Below are 16,872 nucleotides of genomic sequence, written 5' to 3' on the forward strand. Positions count from 1 at the left end.
GAGCAAAATAAATTTTGAAACACAAGGTAACATAGATGTTTTATTATACAAAAGTTAACCCAACACAGTCATTTGCTATATGCGTTTCAGGGCCTTTTGCTTGCCCATGTGCAGTTTTCTCAGATTCATCATAAAACCTAGATATTTAATAGTCGCGTAGCTGATGTGATCCAGGTATTATACACTGCATTTCAGTATAGTTATCTCTATGCGAATGACTTGCAATGATCTGGGTTATTACCCTACTTGTCTAAATTGTTATTTCCCATATAGGGTGACAATGATCTCTTTATGAGCCTTCCTGAAATATTCATATTCATCCATACTTTACATCTTCTTCTCTGTGATGATAGATAGATAGATAGATAGATAGATAGATAGATAGATAGATAGATAGATAGATAGATAGATAGATAGATAGATAGATAGATAGATAGATCTGAATATTACCCATAACAATATCCAGTCTGACCCAATTTCTGGGGCTATTTTTCTACATCTTGATATTAAAACAGCTATAGAATTTCCTTTCTAAATTAATACTATCCATTTAAAAATAACTCTGTAATAATAAATACCACATGAACATATGTATGAAACAAAGAATTACAATTTTTATTACACTTCTTTTTCTAGAACAGACATTATAAAGATGGGGGGGGGGGGAGAAATGTTGCCAGCCCTGAAATGATTGACATTTGTTTACTTAACTCTCTCTTCCTGAAAGTCTGCACACCTATTTCAACCTTGAACAGTTTCCAACTGTGGTATACTGGAACATTTTTTCATTTATTAAGTTCAGTGTTGCCAACCCAAACAAAGAGTAATCAGTGATGATCCAAGCAGACCAAGCTGTCTAGCACCATACAATGTATCTGCATACTAATTTTCAAATTCCCTCACATTTCCAGAGAACTAATGGGATCATTTTTATTCTGTTACAGCAACTCAACAGTTACTGAATCACCATCTGTGTTTTCGTTAACCTGAATCAGATATGAATTCTGTTATTGCAAGGTAGAGCAGCTTGTTTAATGATTCTTAATCTTTTCTTTAATTAAATCATGCAGCCAACCTGAAAAATCTATCTTAATGCAAATTAGAAGCTTTTTTGGCATTCGCTTACAGTAATGCACTAATAAGGTTAATTTATGAAGGTTCTCTTCCAGTCTGTACAGATGATATTTGTTCGCTGCATATTTTTAGCATATTGTCCCTTTTTATATTTTTAAATAACAAAAACAGTTATTTTTCTCTCACAAAGGCGGGAGGCTGTGATCAGGCTTATTGTTAGAAAAAAACTTAGAGCATAGAAAATGAAATACATTTCTTTTTCTCCCTTCAATTTACTCTGTGAGCATAGTCACAATTCCTGGCCTATGGAATTAAATGGCCCATTGCAAGCACCCTCCTCTCTCAGACAAATCATGACTGCAGTGACATAACCAGCTGAAGCCATCACAGTAGGTAAGGAGTTTCCCTGGAGTTTTTCCTTGTGGGCATGAATTAGTATTTTAAAACGGAAATTGTCCATTATGAAATAAATTCTTCTGAATTAATCCGTTACATAATTGCCACAGCTCTGGATTCTGATGATCTCAGTCACAAAAAATCTCTCTGAACATCTCACCCAAATGTAAAATAAATTGAAATCTGTTCCAATTGCTTAGTAAACAATAAACTTTTTTAAAGCATTATTTTTCAGCAACTACAAATAAATCTATTCTAGATAAGGACAGAGACTCTGTAAATTTTGGCATTTGGACTCTACCATTTAATTAAAAATAGGTTCTCTCTCTAATATAAACAAATCAAGATAAAAAAGTAACAGCCTTAATTTCTGTTAGTTTGTAAGTGTCCTTAAGCATATTTTAAGCTATGCTGCATTCTTCTACAACCTTAAGAATGTGCAGCTAGAGAATTATAACCATAAGGCAATGAATCTATCATCACTGAAGTTGGAACCATCTCTACATACCATTTATACTGAGCATCTGAGACATGTAACATGGGAATATTTCAAGAACTTCCTTGGGCTAAAGCTTTTCAAACAGTGGACTGATCCACATGGTTGTTTTGTTTCTCTCACCATTTTATCATGTTGCTAAAAAGAATCATAATAGACATTGAGGTTATGTCTGCATGGCAGTTTTTTTCAGAAAAAGGTACGCGAATTGCACTTCCTTAAACTGCAACACCTCCATGGCTGTAATTGGGGCTGTAATTGGGGGTGAAGGTCCTTCTTCCACTCCCACTATAACTTAAAGTAATCTGAAGGCTACAAAGGATGGATGGAGAAGAGGGAAGAATATGTAGTTTTATGCCACACTTCAACATCTCCAGCTGCTCCTTTAGATATTTTTCTGGTCACATAAGCAGTTAAAATAAGGTCCAAAGATCAAGACCTCAGTACCCACCTGTTAAGCAACTCTATTATATGTACAGATGGGCATGAACTAAAACACAGACCCAAACTCTGACAATCTTTAGGATAATTTAAAGAATGATACAATTGTGGGTAAGGCCTATTTCTAAATATTTCCTTTGCTGAACCAATGATATCCTGGAGGACATATTTGCTTTAGGGTTCATTAGAACTTGGTCCTTGGACAGGGCAGGTGTGGGTGTTTTCATGTATAAATTCAAAGTAAAAAGAATGACCAAGAAAGGGAACAGAGGGAAATCAGAAATTTAAGTGGTAAAGGTGAGGAGGGGTGATATTAGATATTAGACTAATTTAGATGCTGAGGATTACAATTAAACTAATATTCAACTTTACCCATTCTCTTCCCACATCCTATTCCTTTTTGCCCTTCATACTTGACAGTACCATAGTGAAGATGCCAGGGGTTTGAGTCTGAATCCCATTCAGGATTATGTACTACACCTGGCACAAAATCATATTGTACCCAGGGCTAGATTTCCAATTAGGCACAGTAGGCAGAGGTCCAGCAGAGCCAGCACACTAGGGGTGCCTTACCTCTCTAAAACTTTGTGCAACATGAATGTCAGCTGTAGGCAGGAGGTGCTGAAGATGCTGTGCCTAGGAGCACATAAAGTGCAAATCCAACCTTGTATGTACCACAAGCTGCCACTCTACTCTCACTTGAGCTGGAAAGTAACTTTACACTTTGCTGCATATCACAATCATATACTGTATAATTTACACCAATCTTTATAGAGTAGCAGTATTGGTGATTAGAATGTGTGAAGACTTTAATTTACTAAGAATTTCATGAATTCTAAAGACATGAGGGGGCTACATGTGTGGGGTGTGTATGTGCAGCTGTCTACAATATAAATATTTATGTTGATTTTTCCCTTGAGAGTGCCTTAGTTTCCAATGACCTTAGGTCAAGTCTGAATTTGTCCTATTGTTTTTCTGTTTACATCATAATACATTAGTTTCCCTCTACCCAACTTTAATAATCTTTCTTGTATTTGTTTTTCACTTCATCCATTCTGTTTCATTTTCACTTTAATTTGTTGGGTATATTCTCATTGTTTCACATTTCTGCCTCTTTTTTCCAGTGTCTCCTAAAGACACTATTAACCCAATAATGTTTGCATTCAAATCTGAGTCAAATTTGTGAAACCACAAGATTCAACTGGGGTAAAATATCTGAAATTTGGTAATAGAAGCTTGATCAGCCAATGGTCCCCACTCCCACTAAATACAATGGTTTGGATGCATTTTCTAAAAGCAGGGAGAGAGGGAGTGAAAAGACAGATGGATAGTTGCAAGGTATAGCCCCAAAACAACAAAGTCCTAATCATTTGCTAGCATCAGATGAAACAATAGATTTCCCACAAAGGGCAAGTTTTATGTGAGCACAGGGCCAAGTTGAAAAAGCTAAAGAAGGAAGCTTTGAATATAGTAAAAATCCACTTTGTTGAGAGTTTTAAAAGCAAACAGTTTCAACTTAATGTAAACCCACTACTTATAAGCAGCGAAAGCATAGCTGGGTTAGTATAATATAGCAATTGTCACTGTAGCCAGTAAGTAAATATTATTCTGGATTCTGAAAATATGTCACCGATAGAGGTTCTTTGGAAACCACTAGAGGTAAATAAGCCTTAGAGTCAAGAGGATATTTGTTACTTGTGTGTGGTCACCATGAGATAAGTACAAGTGAAACCTACATAAACTGTGGCTACAATATGCCCAGTACCTAGAGGGGGAACAAGACTTCTTTGGAAAGCATATAATCAGAACTAATGCCATGATTCTGAAGCAGGCGGATTACCTCTGAATAAGTTCCTTCAATTAACCGTGAAATGAATCAAAAACTTCCGAGGGTTAGCTGAGTTAGTCTGTAACTGGAAAAACTTAAAAAACAACAAATAGTCTTGCAGCACCTTAAAGACTAACAAAACATGGGCACAACTTACATCTAAAGAAGTCTTTAAGGTGCTACAAGACTATTTGTTGTTGTTTTTTAAGTTTTTCTGGTGAAATGAAGGCAGTGAGTGCATCTTCATAAGGACCCTTTTTATCTACCTACAAAAATGTTAAATTTTCCCAGGTCAGAAGAAATTTTAGCCATGATAAATCCAGCCTACAATATCATGGAGGCATTTTCTCCTGAGCTCAGATCCAAAATTGTCAGGGAAAGAGATAGAAAGATGGAATGCCCTACGTAACTATTAAAATATTTACAGTGTTGTTGGACCAGTGCAGAAATAGCATCATTAGATTAAAGTAGCTGTGTTTTGGCATCTGCATGTGCCTCACATTCTACCCAGGACCACAGAGTCTAAAGTGTCCTGATGGTGTCATATAGTAAATTGTTAACTTTGAAGGGTTTTTAGAAATTTGTGTAAGTGGTAACTATAAAGTAAAGAATTATAACCTTGCAGCAAAGTTGCTATTTTGAGAATTTTAAGCCCTTATTGACTCCTGTCAAGTCCATTTCAAGTTTTATTGACTCAAGGAGTAAATATAGGTGAAGGGAAAGGGAGGTCAAGTCAATATTTATCTTTCAGATCAATACATTTTGATACTAACCAAAAATTAAGCTCAATAAATGCATGTATTATTTACAGGCAGTCCCCGGGTTACGTACAAGATAGGGACTGTAGGTTTGTTCTTAAGTTGAATTTGTATGTAAGTCGGAACTGGTACATATTGTAGGGGAAACTCTAGCCAAACATTTCTCCAGAGCTCAGTTTTATTCTTCCACACCTCACTTCCCTCAGTTCCTTATTGTCAAGCTGAGGTGCCTGCTGAGAAAAGCCGCTCCGCGTCTCCCCGGTCTACTGGGGGGAAACCGCTAGTGCGGGGTTTCCTCACCCCGTTTGTAAGTAGGGATCCGATGTAAGTTGGATCCATGTAACCCGGGGACTGCCTGTATAGCAAGAAAGGAGACATCCATTCAGAAAATTTGTCAATTTAAAATTTCCCCGTGGAATTTGATCTTTCAGATTCAATTTCTATTAGAAATTCTGTCCCTTTAAGGCTGGTTGAGTGACAGTTTTCACAGTCTGCAGATAGCCAACCAGATTTTAATAAAATTATCTAGGAAAAAGAAAACAGGTGGAATGATGTGGGAGAGGGGAGAAAGGGGGGTAATTTCTGATGTAAATATGGAAGATAGAGCCTCAGGGAGAGTCTGTACTACAGTGCTGGCTGCTTAAATGGCAGTTCTACATTTACCAATAATTGCTACACAGTGGTATGTGAGATACAGTGCCAGTGCATGTCACTGATGGCCTATGAGTCTGGTCTTATCTGCCTGACCATCAAATCTGTTTGTAAACCATTGGCACACTACACAAGAATGACTGAAGCTGGAGTATCTTGTGGTGTTTGTCTGGACCTTGTCTCTCCTCATAGCTTGTTTGGATGCATCACTGTCATGTCATAAGTACATTCTCTTTGTATGTTTTACAGTGCTGTTGATTAGTTTCAACACTGGTGACCTTTTGAATGTCTGATTTACACTCTTGCATAATTGTGTCTGATTGTGTATCTCTGTTCTGACACTGTAAATTGCTGATGCACTGCTCCCATGTACAAAGTTCCATGTATAAAGTGCAGATGGACTGGAGTTGGCCATTTTTCCATGACAATGTAAGCTACAAAGAAGACGGGTAAGTCCATTTACTTATTTATTTTATGCTGCTGAATTCCTCAATCTGACCTTTTTGCACAGACCATGCAAGAAACTACTGCTGATTTTTTTCTATAGGAATATTCTAAATACAGTACTATAAGTGGAAATTAGAATAGGATTCACTTTCTTTCTCTTTTTAGGAATCAAGTACCAGTCTTTACCATAAAACAGCATTGCACAGACACAATTAATAATTTCAAATTTCTTTTTGTGAATAACACTCCAAAGATAAACTGTTATATCACAGAAGTTACAATGTACCCTTACTAGACTAACATCACTAAATAGAGATTTCTGTTTTCCTTGAAAATGAAGAATGAAACCCTGGGCCTAAACCCCAAAGTACATATATTGATTCTACCTTACAACATCATTACTGGCTTCTGACAATCTGAGACCTTCTACTTTCACATAGGCTTTCTCTAGGTATTATAACAGCAATTTAAATAAAACACGTAGTTGTATTTTGTAACCAGTTGTTTCAGCATCCAGGCTATTGAGCACATCCACAACTTCAAATAAGGAAAAAAAACTTGACAATTACTGTAGCTATTAGCCATAGTTGGCATCTCTTGGAAGTGAGGATGATTGTCTTCTTGCTAGTGGATCAACTGATGGCTAATACAACCAATCTATAGCCACAGATCTTATCACAGATTGGGCAGTGGAAATGGCAGATCTGGATTGTGAATTGGGCTGGGGCCACCTTTCCTACATCTCCATTACTCTGTTGTCTTTGATGAGACTAAAAATGCTGGGCTCCTCACCACAAGGTCCATTTTAGATGATTGTGGGCTTGGATTTCTCATAAGTTCATGATGGCTTTGAGTGTGTCTCTAATGAGTTGCTTTTCTCCCTCTTCACCCATTGCTGTTATTTCAGGTGTAAGGTAATGACCTGCTTTGAGAATCAATTGTCTGATATTCAATGCATGTCACCAGGCCAAAGGCATTAGTGGCAGATGGTCATAACTTCAATCCAGGCGGTTGTGGCTTAATACAAACATACTGAGGTTGTTTCTTTGGTCATTCCATTTAATTCAGAAGATCTTATAGAAGCACCATTGATAGTGTCATTCAAGAGCCTGAGGGTATGTCTACACTACCCTCCTAGTTCGAACTAGGAGGGTATTGTAGGCATACCGCACTTGCAAATGAAGCCCGGGATTTGAATTTCCCGGGCTTCATTTTCATAAGCGGGGAGCCGCCATTTTTAAAACCCTGCTGGTTCGAACCCCGTGCAGCGCGGCTACACGGGGCACGAACTAGGTAGTTCAAACTAGGCTTCCTAGTTCTAACTACCGTTACTCCTCATGAAATGAGGAGTAACAGTAGTTCGAACTAGGAAGCCTAGTTCGAACTACCTAGTTTGTGCCCCGTGTAGCCGCGCGGCACGGGGTTCGAACTGCCGGCATTTAAAAATAGCGGCAGCCGGCTTTATGCAAATGAAGCCCGGGAAATTCAAATCCCCGGGCTTTATTTGCAATTGTGGTATGCCTACATTACCCTCCTATTTCGAATTAGGAGGGTAGTGTAGACATACCCCTGCAGACTAAACAAAACCAAATCCCTCAGTCTCTCCTCATAGGGCATGCACTCCAGCCCCCTAACCATTTTGGTCGCCCTCCACTGGACCCTCTCCAATGCGTCCACATCTTTTCTTTAGTGGGGGAGGGGGTGCCCAGAACTGTACACAATATTCCAGATGTGGCTTCACCAGAGTCGAATAAAGGGGAATAATCACTTCTCTGGATCTGCTGGCAATGCTCCTCCTAATGCAACCTAATATGCCATTAGCCTTCTTGGCTACAAGGGCACACTGTTGACTCATATCCAGCTTCTCATCCACTGTAATCCCCAGGTCCTTTTCTGCAGAACTACTACTTAGCCATTCAGTCCCTAGCCTATAACAATGCTTGTGATTCTTCTGTCCCAAGTGCAGGACTCTGCACTTGTCTTTGTTGAACCTCATCAGATTTCTTTTGGCCCAATCCTCTAATCTGTCCAGGTCACTCTGGACCCTATCCCTGTCCTCCAGCATATCTACCTCTCCCCCCAGTGTCATCTGCAAACTTGCTGAGGGTGCAATCCATCACCTCATCCAGGTCATTAATAAAGATGTTGAACAAAACTGGTCCAAGAACAGATCCTTGGGGCACTCTGCTAGAAACCGACCACCAACCTGACATCGAGCAGTTGGGTCCTTTGTATGCGATCCAGACTTCAGCACCATAAAGGAAGGCAGATATAACGACAACCTAATACAGTAAACTTCCGATAATCCGGCACCTTTAGGACCCAGGGGTGCCGGATTATCAGATATGCCGGACTATCAGAAGTGGGGGCTATGAGGGGTCTGGAGTGGGGTGGGAGAGGATGCTACCCCAGACCCCATATAGCCCCCCCTTACGATAGTCCCTGATTCAGCCGCTGCTGGTCAGTTTCAGCAGCAGCTGAATCGGGGATGCCTGCAATAGAGCAGCTGGGGTGCTGCCGGGTTGGTCCCGCAGCACCGAGGGGTGGCGCTACAGCACCAACCCAGCAGCACTCCAGCTGCTCTTGGGGACGCCTGGGACAGAGCAGCTGTGGTCCTGCCAGGTTGGTCCCGCAGCGTCAAGGGGCGGCACTACAAGACCAATCTGGCAGCACCCCAGCTGCTCCGCCCCAGGCGTCCGGATTCAGCCTGCTGGTGAAACTGATGCTGCTGGTCAGTTTCAGCAGCGGCTGAATCCCGACGCCTGGGGCAAAGCAGCTGGGGTGCTGCCGGGTTGGTCTTGTAGCGCCGCCCCTCGGCGCTGCGGGACCAACCCGGCAGCACCCCAGCTGCTCTGCCCCAGGGGTCCCCAAGTCAGCCGCTGAACTGTTTCAGCAGCAGCTGAATCGGGGACCCCTGGGGCAGAGCAGCTGGGGTCCTGCCGGGTTGGTCCCGCATCACCGTCCTTTGGCGCAGCGGGACCAACCCGTCAGCACTCCAGCTGCTCTGCCCCAGGCGTCCCCAAGAGCAGCTGGGGTGCTGCCAGGTTGGTCCCGCAGCCCCGAGGGGCAGCGCTACCAGACCAACCCAGCAGCACCCCAGCTGCTCTGCTCCCGGCTTTACCGATTCAGCTGCTGGTCAGTTTCAGCAGCAGCTGAGTGCACTTCCAGGTTCCTGATGGTGCCGGACCATCAGGAGTCCCGGAGCATTGGATGCCGGACTAATGGAGTTTTACTGCATATAAGATGTTTGGTTTGGCGCTTAATGTCATGATCTTCAAAGACATACTCTCTGGTTCACTGGAGGGGGTGATCAATATTCTCACCACTGTCGGCCTTTTGTGACAGATAACTGCCAAGGCAGGGGAAATCTTAAATATTCTCCCGTATCTCTTTGTTTATTCTAAACGCAGAGGCAGGATTTTGATGGTTTGCAGCCTTCTGGTGAAGCACTTTTGTACCTTTGGTGCTGAGTGTGAGGTTGTGGGCTTCAGAGATGTCAACCTTTTTTTGAGATCTTGTGACTGGATACACAGGGCACAATTGTCTGGATATTGAAGTTCAATGACAAATTTCATTCTAATCTTTGTCTTGGATCAGAGGCGATTGAGATAGAAGAGCATGCCATACATTATGTATTAAATGTCAAGTCTGGAAATGAATTTGTTAGCAATGAGATGAAGGGTGGAGCAAGGAAGATAGGGTATGTCTACACTACAAAGTTAATTCGAACTAACAGACATTAGTTCGAATTAACTTTGATAGGCGCTACACTAGCGCTCCGCTAGTTCGAACTTAATTCGAACTAGCGGAGCGCTTAGTTCGAACTAGGTAAACCTCATTCCACGAGGACTAAGCCTAGTTCGAACTTACTAGTTCGAATTAAGGGCTGTGTAGCCCCTTAATTGAACTAGTGGGAGGCTAGCCCTCCCCAGCTTTCCCTGGTGGCCACTCTGGCCAACACCAGGGAATCTCGTATGCCCCCTCCCGGCCCCGGAGCACTTAAAGGGGCACGGGCTGGCTACGGTGCCCGTGCCAGGTGCAAGCCTGCCAGCACCCAGCCAGCAGACCCTGCACCTGGCACGGCTCGAGCCAGCCACCCGATGCCCCCCAGCCCGCCCCCTCTTCCCGGGACCAGGCTGGCAGCTCCTGGGAGCTTGCTCAGGACCGCAAGAGGCGGGCACCCGCCTGGTCCAGTGCAGACATCGTGGACATCATCCACGACCTCCGCACCAGGCACAGGAAAGCAGCCGTCTAGGGCAGGAGATCTGCCAGCCTGGCCACCCAGGAGCAGGTTTGTATGAAAATCAAGGTGGTCCACTGAGATCCCCGACCCTGAGCCCTGAGCTTAGAATGGCCGTACTGGGTCAGACCAAAGGTCCATCTAGCCCAGTAGCCCATCTGCCGACAGCGGCCAACCCTAGGGACCCTGGAGGGGATTGACCGAAGACAGTGACTAAGCCATTTGTCTCGTGCCATCCCTCTCCAGCCTTCCACAAACTTCGGGCAGGGACACCACTCCTACCCCCTGGCTAATAGCACTCCATGGACCCAACCTCCATGAATTGATCTCACTTCTCTTTAAACTCTGTTCTAGTTGTAGCCTTCACAGCATCCTGCAGCAAGGAGTTCCACAGGTAGACTCTTTGCTTTGTGAAGAAGAACTTTCTTTTATTAGTTTGAAGCCTGCTACCCATTCCTTTCCTTTGGTGTCCTCTAGTCCTTCTATTATGGGAACTAATGAAGAACTTTTCTGTATGCACCCTCTCCACACCACTCATGCTTTTATAGACCTCTCTCATATTCCCCCTCAGTCTCCTCTTTTCTAAGCTGAAAAGTCCCAGTCTCTTTAGCCTCTCTTCATATGGGACCTGTTCCAAACCCCTCATCATTGTAGTTGCCCTCTCCTCTCCCAGCCTCTCTCTTCCCCTCTCCCACCTCCTTTTCCCAGTCTCCCCCAGTTTTGTTCAATAAAGAGAGATTCTATTTCTGAACACACGTTTTCTTTATTTTGCACATCAAGAAGGGGGGTAGAGAGGGGTAAGTGGAAGGAGGTGAGGGAGGAATGGGGTACGAGCCCCCGATGAGGAGGACTGGGCTAGCTCTGCGGGCTTCTGGGGGTGGAACCTCTCCTGCAGCCCCCCAATTGCTCCCTCTCCCCAGATGGCAGCCTGCGGCAAGTGCAGCCGGGCTGATGGCCAAGTGCTGTGATGTTCCGAGTGTGGGCACTCAGGGCACTCCAAGCCAGGACTGCTTTGCAAGAGGGGCACCCCTGAGAACTGTCTGTCCGGGGTGTGGGTCGGGTCCCTTTAAGCAGAGCCCTCGGCTAGCCTGAAACAGCAGCTCCACGTTCTAAGTCCTACTCTGATGCCCTGCCGGCACTGCTTCCGGCCATCCTTAACCTCTGTTCAGGGTCCACGCAATGTGGACATGCTAGTTCGAATTAGCAAAACGCTAATTCGAACTAGTTTTTAGGTCTAGCTGCGCTAATTCAAATTAGCTTAGTTCAAATTTACTAATTCGAACTAAGTTAGTTCGAATTAGTGCTGTAGTGTAGACATACCCATATAGAAGAGGGTTGGAGGGATGACACCGACTTATTTGATGCCTGTCTTGATGAGGAAGGGGGTCTTTTTCAGATCCATTGCTGAAAATTGGCCTATTAATATGGAAAAGTTGGAAGGCAGAAACAAATTTTGGTGGGCAAAATTTGAGGAGAATTTGCCATTGAACCTCATAGTTCATAGAATCAGATGCTTTCATGAGGTCAATAGTATTTGCATCATTTTCCCTGAATTTGGTATGAAGTCAAGATCCTAATGGTATTACCTCAAGATGGTCTAAACCCAGATTAGTGATAGAAATGTAGCCGTGTCCTATGTACATTGGACAAACATCTCAGACACTTTGCCAAAGGATTAATGCCCACAAAACAGATATCAGACAAGATCACAAAGAAAAAACAGTTTCTTGCCATTTTAACCAGAAAGGACACTCTCTCAATGACTTAACCACCTGCATTCTGCTACAAAGACCTTTTACATCTGCACTTGAAAGGGAATCCTCTGAACTGTCATTCATGTTAAAATTCGAGACTCTCCAAAAAGGAATGAACAAACACTCAAGCTATCTTACCCATTACCAAGATAGCTTCCCCAATTATCACCTCTAATACCATTAACTCACAAACATCCCACTCTCCCCACCTCTAATATCATCAATTCACAGACACTTACCTTCCTTCCTTCCCCCCCCCCCCCTGCATCCCCCTCCTGTTCTGAAATGTGATTTGTCCTTTTCATATGTGTTCATTTTTTTAAATTGTATCCTTTGGTATATATGGTTGTGTCTATTTTCTTCCACTATTTGATCTGAGGAAGTGGGTCTGGCCCACGAAAGCTCATCATCTAATAAACCATCTTGTTAGTCTTTAAAGTGCTACATTTTCCTGCATTTTGCTTCAGCTAAACCCAGATTGTGATTTTGGGAGGATTTTCTCTACAAGGGAGAGCAGCCAGTCAGCATCTTTCTGGAGATGGGCAAGAGGGAGAGTCCTCAAAATTTCCACAATCTGATTTGTCTCCTTTCTTGAAAATAGTCACATCACGGTATTCCTAAGGTAAACTGGGATTTTCTTCTGAATTCCTGATCTTGAGGATTAAGGAGTAAATGTGATGAGGAAGTCCTCCTTCTCCTTATTTGCAAATTTTACTAGCGATTCCATCTTATCAAGATATCTTATAATTATCTGGTCTCTAGTTCAGTTATATAGCATATCTCCTGAAAACATTTGACTTCCAGTCTGCAATTGCTCCTTTAAGGTATTTTTTCCAAGTCTCAATTCCACTGACTTCTGTAGCAAATTGTATTGACATGCAACTCACAAATGAGTGTGAATCCCCCCTGGTAACTTTATCTTTTCCCTACAGGACGGGGCTGGATCTGACTGGGGTTCAAAATAGCTATCAGTTTTATATCCCTGACAAAACTCACTACTGATTGGCAAAGAACTTTCATCTTCTAAGGGGGTAAGTGTGTGCATGCAGGAATGTCTGCCCTTAATGAAGTCGTTCACATTAGCTTCTAAGCATAGTTAACTACTTCCTGAACTCCTTCTCATGTGTTGAAACAGCAATTACTTCTTTTCAGTCACTCAAGGCTCCATACTGCCACCTTGTCTGGCATGTTTCCATATCAACACAGAGCCATCAGAAACAGCTGTAATTAAAGCAATAAATGTTTTTTGGCTGAACCCCATGAAATAAAAGAAAAGGAGGTTACAATAGGTTGCAATTCTAAAAAAAAGCCCCTATTTTAAAATTGAAGCTTAACTGCAAGGCCTCATAATCGAGAACAAACCATCCAAATATTAAGCCAATTCAGTACTTTCACAGGGCTTGTCTATGAGCACCTTTAGTTAATGGCAAGCTGAAGTGTAAATCTATCCCAATACCCTGCTATACAACATAGTGTGTCTTGATCTTCCCTGTTTTAAAATGTCTTAGCATGCCATGAATTAAGTGTTAATATTGATAAGCCTTTACTGAGTATAGACTGAAACAGTTTCTCATGGAGATGTGAATTACTGCCTACTTGTCTTACATAAAAAGTCACTTTGAAGGCCAACCTCAAAGCACTGAAGATACACTTTAAAAGCTGGGAATTCATTGTACAGGGAAGACCCAGATGGAGAGGACTGTGCCATGAAGCCATGTCCACTTCTTAGGAGCAATGTGTGAGGTTTCTGCAGGAGAAGAGAGCATGTTGTAAATTCAATGGTTCAATCTCCTCAGGCCAACAATGACTACATTTGCAAGACATGTGATCACATTTGGAAATTCAGGATCATACTTGTTTACCCTTTGAAAACCCATAATAACAAACATGGCCATAACTGAAGTCAATGAAGACTTCAGTTGAAATCAGTTGAAATGATAGGAGAATCCAACAAGCGCTATGCTATCTCTGAATCCAACATAAAATGTAACTTTTCACACTGTTCACAGTGTATTTGAGACAGATTCTGATCTCAGTTACTGTCTTCTGTAGCAGTACTCTGGTGTAACAGAGATCAGAATGTGACCCAGTGTATTTGTTAAATAAGGATCTCAACATATCCTGTAACTAACCTATGTCCAGTAGTAGTTATAGGAGGCAGATGCAAATGCCACCCAGCAGAGTGCCCACAGCTAGATTTTTTTCTTTTTGCTGATGGTGCACACAAAAATCTATTCCTCCCATGGATGGGAAAGATTAGAGGGAATGCTGCTTGATGCTATAAGTTTTTGTGGTATTATAATGCAAATAAGAAATTGTTTAGTCCTGTGCTATTGGTCACTTTGCTATCACAGATTATCCTTGTTTTTAATAATCAGTTATCACTGCCTATGTTTTCAGTGCATTTTGCAGCACTTCAATCATATTTCACTTGTGTTTTATGAGTACAGTGCAAATCTACCCTCCCTTGGACGCATACCATTTATTTTATGCCTACTATTACAACAAAGATTTGAGAAGGGTAGTGTGAAACTTTATTTTCCCAGGAGGAGCTCTGGAAGTGTTAGCACATTTGAGTTAGGTCTCTGCAGAGACCTAGTTCTACTTGTTGCAGGTGGGTGGGTATTGTCTCTTTGTGTCCTTTCCAGCACCTTTGAGAAAGGCTAGTTCCTGCAGGGAACCTGTAACCAGCCCATTCATTTAGGAGGGAACTGGAAGTGCAATTAAAGCTGACCAGTGCACAGTGAGGGGCAAGTAATGGGAAAATTCCATTTTACATGCTTATCCACACACCTGCCCATGGGGCAGAAACAATCTGGCTTTTACTGTATAGCTCTGACATCCTTTACATTTTGATGACATTTTTCTATACATTTTTTAAACTGTTCTTTTACCTTTTTGGGGAGATACATGATCAAGTGAAGTGAATTTTGAGCATATGTCATAATGTACAAAAACTATTTGTTTTATATATTTTTGTGTTTCTGCTTGACTATTGAATTGGATGTATTTGCAGTATAGCTAACGACCTTCCAGTCATGCACAGAGCATTTTGCTTCCAAAGGATCTTCATGTTCTTTGCAGATTTAAAATGAGATGCATTCTATACACAGGAATCATTTCACCTAGCATTGGACTACAGCCAACCCCTGGGAAGAGAAGTGCAGCACCCGATTAACAACACACACACAACACTACACAACAATTTAGGGCAGGGAAATGAAGAATACCTTTGCAAATTAAACTACAGGAGGAATTTAGGTAGGCTGACTGTAATTACCCAAGTTGGAATTTTGCCAGGACACTGCAGGTATGGTGAATACATTCCCTGGAAAGGATTGTAGTATGATTTCAGTAGGGAAAGATTTTAAAATGATTTCATGTACAGGCACTGTTCTCTTCATATTATGGTTTCTATTGAAATGTGTTGGGAAAATAAACACCTCTGTTGATTTGTAGAAGCCATACTTACCGATAACTCTAACTTGAGTGAAGATGATACAATGATATTCTAATTAGTAAAATATTATTTTATTTGAAATAAAGTGGAGAAACTTACCCAATTTAACTCCCCACAATGCAGCAAAGTGTATTTCTCATCTACCATTAAAAGGTACCATTTGTTTGATATTAGTGTGTTGAATTATTAATTTTATCACAGCTAAGATGACAACTAATATTAGAACATTGAATTATTAATTTTATTGAAATGTGGCAATAAAAAAGGAGAATAAACACAAATTGAGACTGTTTTAGGTAACATTTGCCTTTCTTTCACATTATGGTTAAGAAAACAAAACATAGGAGCAAATGAAAAGATTTAAAGAAAATGTTCCCAACTGATTTTTCTACCAATACAGATAGCATTTCCTATCTGCTGTACTGAATTCTGATTATTGTATATTGTACATTTGCTATGTCAAATAGAAATTCCATTTAATTTACTTGGGTACACAGTGCTTTTTTGGGTATCTGGGCTAATGAAGAAAAAAGAAGCATTCTGAATGAAAATGCAAGTTATTTTTAATGTACACCGAAGCTATATTACCTCTTTAACCCTTGTTTTCTATGGCTTAAATACATAAAAACTTCTGGAACTATATTCATTAATCATGGTTTGTGGGATATTGTTTGTGTGTTTGTTTGTTTGTAAGGTTTCCGTCATAAGAGCCAGTTAGGGATTTACCTGGTTCTGCTGTTGTCTTACTGGCTAATACTGTCTTTATTTTTTGTCAGATGTCTCCTTTGCAAATATTCCTTGTCCCCTAGTCACCAAATGAGGAGGGTAGTTTCAAAACCTTCCTTACTCTGTGCCAAAACAAAGAAGATTCTTAAGTGTCATATAGACTTATTCGAGAAACTCAGACAATACTGCTGTCCATGCATCAGAGAAGAAACTGGGGAGTTGTGCATATCTTGGGTAAAGCTGGGATGTTGAACAATATGTATCTATTTTTAAGAGCAATACTCCTAGCCAAAAGAAGAGAACAGCTGTCGATCTCCAAGCTTCACTAGGAATTAATCCAGCACAAAGCTGGATTAACTTCTGTTTTTTAAAAAAAACTGTATTCCCAGACACATATGGCGATTATTTAGTGGACAAGCATTAGGCAGAGCTGGCTGTGCAGTGTACTAGAGAGGTGTATTTTAGACACATACATTATCCTACTTGCAAACAATTGCAGGGAAAAAAGGCTTCTACTGCCCATATGAGTTTAGAGAGAGAACTGTTCTATGTGGTAGGGTCAATAACTGATTGAAAAGCCATCTCCTGCCACTGAGAAGGT

At 41.5% G+C, this 16,872-nt stretch overlaps 1 long non-coding RNA gene across 1 annotated transcript in view; it reads left to right on the top strand.

Annotated features, from left to right (window-relative positions):
• Positions 1 to 5,987: 5,987 nt before the first annotated feature.
• The window catches only part of LOC142830289 (uncharacterized), a 41,901-nt gene continuing 31,016 nt past the window's right edge, over positions 5,988 to 16,872 (top strand). Inside the window, exons 1-2 of the long non-coding RNA XR_012905440.1 lie at positions 5,988 to 6,093; positions 13,018 to 13,116. This is a non-coding gene — a long non-coding RNA (uncharacterized LOC142830289). The remainder of the gene's footprint in view (positions 6,094 to 13,017; positions 13,117 to 16,872) is intronic.

Source organism: Pelodiscus sinensis, chromosome 7 (assembly GCF_049634645.1).
Source record: "Pelodiscus sinensis isolate JC-2024 chromosome 7, ASM4963464v1, whole genome shotgun sequence".
NCBI lineage: Eukaryota > Metazoa > Chordata > Testudines > Trionychidae > Pelodiscus > Pelodiscus sinensis.